The following is a 4,248-nucleotide window of genomic DNA, read 5'->3' on the forward strand; positions in this document are numbered from 1 at the left end:
CTCCCTCCTCTTCAGCTTCCTCCTTCTCTCCTCCTCCTCTTCCTGACTGAAATCCAATACACTTACCTGTAGGGTTAAGTATGTTCAGTTGCCCTAAAAGAATGTAAAAAAAAAATCTGAGATTTTCCAAATACCTAGAACCACAGCATTGACGGTCATGGTCCTGGGTATATTAGATGAGTCAAGGTTTTTAATCCTGTTTGAAATGTATTGATAGAGTAGCAGGGTTGGACTCCTTAGGTTGGTTTTATGCATGGATGGATTTCAGATGCATAGCTGTTGATTCAACACCTTTTACAAGTACCAAATTCACAAAGGAAAAACCAACAAAAACAGAATCCAAAGCTCGTAATTCTCTGGCACACTGTTCTCTCCATTATGCCTTCTGAGTATACATCAAATATAATAAAAACAAGTGAATCAGCTTTAATGGTGTAGCTGTCACAGCTTCTTAGTCTGTCTTGGCGGGGACTTTTTCTGTCCCAGCATTGCTGATTGTCCTAACAATGCTTGGGAGAGAGGCTGTTCCCAGCAAGATGGATTCTCTTTTGTTTTAGGGTTTTCTTGAAAAACTTCAGCAATGCCTTGTACGCATTATGCAAACTTCGCTGGCCAAGGCATTTAAATACAATAAGATCTTATGATTCCATCACTGGGGGGCACACAATCTGGCTTTTGTCTGAATAATCCAGTAGGTACATTTATCCCAGTGATATAAATGTGATTTAGGAAAGGCATCTTTCATGAGCCAAGGTGAGAGGAAGGAGAATAAAAATTAAGAATAATTTAGCTCTCTGCTGTTCTTCATCTGTATGGACCTTAATTTCCGTGTAGAGTTGAATTCTAAATGTGGTGGTTGGTTCCATTTGCATTCCCTTTCATTGATTTCTGGGACCGCATGTGCCCTGTCTGATGACAGGAGTGAAATTGTTACTACATCTGAAACATTTTGCATCTAACAAAGGGTCCACAGACTCTTATGGCCCATCCGGGTCCCGGGTCCACTATAGTTTCTGGATGAAAGTCATTGAATGCACTGTCTACCAATTAAAATAAGTTGTCTTCTACCACCTCTACATGCATCATTTAAAAAGCCAGGGAGAACCTCCTGAAGTGATGCCTCTTGTAGATTGTATACTTCAAAAAGGTCCCACTAGAGCCTGTAGTGGAAGACTCCAGAATCACATTTATAAATGCTCATAAATGATGCAAGTCTGATTGTTAATGCATGGATGAGGGGCAGAGTAGGAAAGAACTAGAGATCCTGAGCGTGATTTCTTAGAAGCTGATTGATATAGACATGGCCCCACCAGCAACCACTTACCATCGAAGAGATAAATGGCAAAGATTCATTTCCTGTGTGGTATCTGCTTTTAGCTCAAATGTCACTTCCAGGAAGGCTTCCCTGCCCAGAGGATCTGATTAATGACCCCATCCTATCTGCTGTCCCAACATGGTGTACTGTGGTTTAATTACTTACCAATGTCTTCCACTAGTCCGTGAACACTCCATGGTGAGGCACCAGCTGCCTCTGTAATCACAGGCCTCAGAAAAAGTGGATGGAATAATGAAAATGTTGGAAAGGAGAGCTATCACGTGGCAGCTTTGTTGGGGACAGACTATAGAATGGTGAGATTATAGGCAGAACTTCTTGACAATAATTCCACTGAAAGTGTGAAATAAATGTCAGGAGAAAGCAAACCCAGAAACTGCAGAGGTGGAGAAGAAACAAACAAACAAAAAAAGGTGATAGAAGGGAAATCATCATGGAAAAGATAAAACAAGGAGGAAGAAATCTATAGGACTCCATGGGGTTTGGATCGACAGTCTTTGAGTGTTAATTAAACAGATGTAGTTGGAAAAATTCAATATTGTGTACTCTGCAAAAGTAAGATGAATCACCAATTCACACCCACACCTGGGAAGCGTGTATTCCTGAGTATTCTGATTGGTTAGGACACTAGTTGAATTCTACTCTTCCCTGAGCAACAGGGTGAATAGTCTGACACAAGTTTAACCATATGGTCCTTCTGCTGCCTGTTGAAGTAATGACAAAGTATCAAATAGATCCCCAAAGCAAGGCAGTTGTTTTGTTTTTGTTTGCTTTTTGTCCTGGCTGGGAGCTTTGCCACTAACCAGAGCTTAGGAGGAATTTCTGCTCTCTTTCTGAATAAGTCAGCCAGGCTGTAACTGAAGCTTATCTGTCCTCTTTCCTTTCCTTTCTCCTCTTGACATATGTCTCTGACATATGGTTTCAAATCTTCACAAAGAGAGAAAAAAGATGGAGAAGAGGGAGAGAAATACATCTTTTTACTATTCATCCACACAACAAGATTTTGCCCGTTGCCAAAGAAGGAAGAAAGGCAATGGAGTATTATACAGGCTCTGGAATCAAACAGACCTGGATTTGAATTCTGACTTGGCCATTTACTACTTGCCTAAATTACTATTTGCATCTTCCAAATTACTTAATTTCTCAGGGCCTCAAGTTTCTTCCTCTATAAGGATTATGATAGTTACTTGTGCTGTTTGGTCTTTTGGTCAATCCTGGGGAAGTAGCTTGGGAACTTTCTCTCAAAAGGCAATGCTTGGGGCTGGGGCTGGGGCTCAGTGGCAGAGAGCTTGCCTCACACACATGAGGCAGTAGGTTCGATCACCTCATAAAATAAATAAAGATATTGTGTCCAAAAAAAAAAAAAGAGTTTTAAAAAAAGGCAATGCTCTCTTCATCTGCAAGGAGTAGTTTGCTTGTCTGTCATGAAGAGGATGTTCAGAAAACAGCATTTCAAAGATTGAAAAATAATAGACAACATTATTCAGAAGTTTTTATTCCCCAACAAAATTCCTTTACTTTAGTCTCAAGATAACAGTAATTAATAATCAGTTAGGACATGCGTGAGTTTCTTGGCTCTCATGCTCAGGTTTCTCTCCATGACAGTTAAACTATTTTAGAAGTCCGAGGAGACACATGACACCCACTTCCCCTGGTCTCTCACTGATTTAGGGGGAGCACTGCATAGCAAGGCCTAGGATAGTCTACTCCTAGATGTTTTAAGCATGATATATCCAACAATGTGTCAGGTGTATCCTGGAATGATTTGTCTTTATTGTTTACATCCGACATGAAATCTGACACCAACTTGCTACGTGGCAATGTGTGTGCCATAGAAAATAAGAAACCAGGCTCTACTTCCCTAAGTAGAGAGCAAAGTTGTCATTGGGTATTATGACTGTTATGCACAAGTCATGTCCACAGTGCTGGAGAGTGGACAAAACCTGTCTGCTCCTCCTCAGTCAGTGGGGAACCATGGGAAGAGGGGTGTCATGTGTTGCCTTGCACTTTTAAAACAGTTTAACAGTCATGGAGAGAAACCTAAACATGGGAGAATCAAGAATCCTGAACATGTCAAAGCTGATTATTAATTACTGTTGAGACAAAAATAAAAGAATTATGTTGGAAAATATAGACTCATTCTGATTGATGTTTTCTCTTAGTTTTCAATTTTTGAATTACTGTTTTCTGAAAAGAATCTATTACCTTGGGAGATTGGCACGGACAAGCCTGTCTCCTTGATCTTTTGCCCCTCTACTCCCTGCAAATTATCTTGCAGGGTTGTTGTAAGCTTTATTGTAGCACCAAAGACAACACATCCTTTGTGTTTGAACCGAGATCTATCGCTTACCGGCCTGTGACCTTGGGTAAACTTTTTAAACTTCTCTGTGCTCCAGTTTCCTCATGGGAAAAATGGGAGCTAAAATATGAAAGGATGCAATTAAAGATGTAACATGGTGCTTGGCATATAGTAAGTATCCAAAAGATGGTGTGCCCACGGGTAGTTACTATTAAGTCACGATGCTCACAGACACTACAAAAAAGGAGGGTCAGCCCACCCAGGTTTTTATGGATGATTTCCTATTTGGTTCTAAAATTAACTTCAAACTTCATGAAACGGTGATAGATTAGGGCTCAGGAGAAAGGGGCAAAACTGCGTGGCCTAACGGGAAAACTAGGGGCATGAGCATAGGAATGATATGCATTTAAATCCTAGTCCTGTTTCCTCGTCCTAGGGGTTTAAGTCAATCTTTCCAGTCCCGTCTTCCTCATCGGTAAGTTGGGGACAACGATGTCCCCCGCTGGGGCTGTCAGTGAGATGCCCGGAACCCCAGGGCCTGGAAGCTGTCCCTGGATTAGGGCCGGGACTTGTCCCTGGGAATGCGGACCAGGGATGCGACGGGCGCTGGGGGAAG

This window comes from Marmota marmota, unplaced genomic scaffold, assembly GCF_001458135.2.
Source record: "Marmota marmota marmota unplaced genomic scaffold, marMar, whole genome shotgun sequence".
In the NCBI taxonomy this organism is placed as follows: domain Eukaryota; kingdom Metazoa; phylum Chordata; class Mammalia; order Rodentia; family Sciuridae; genus Marmota; species Marmota marmota.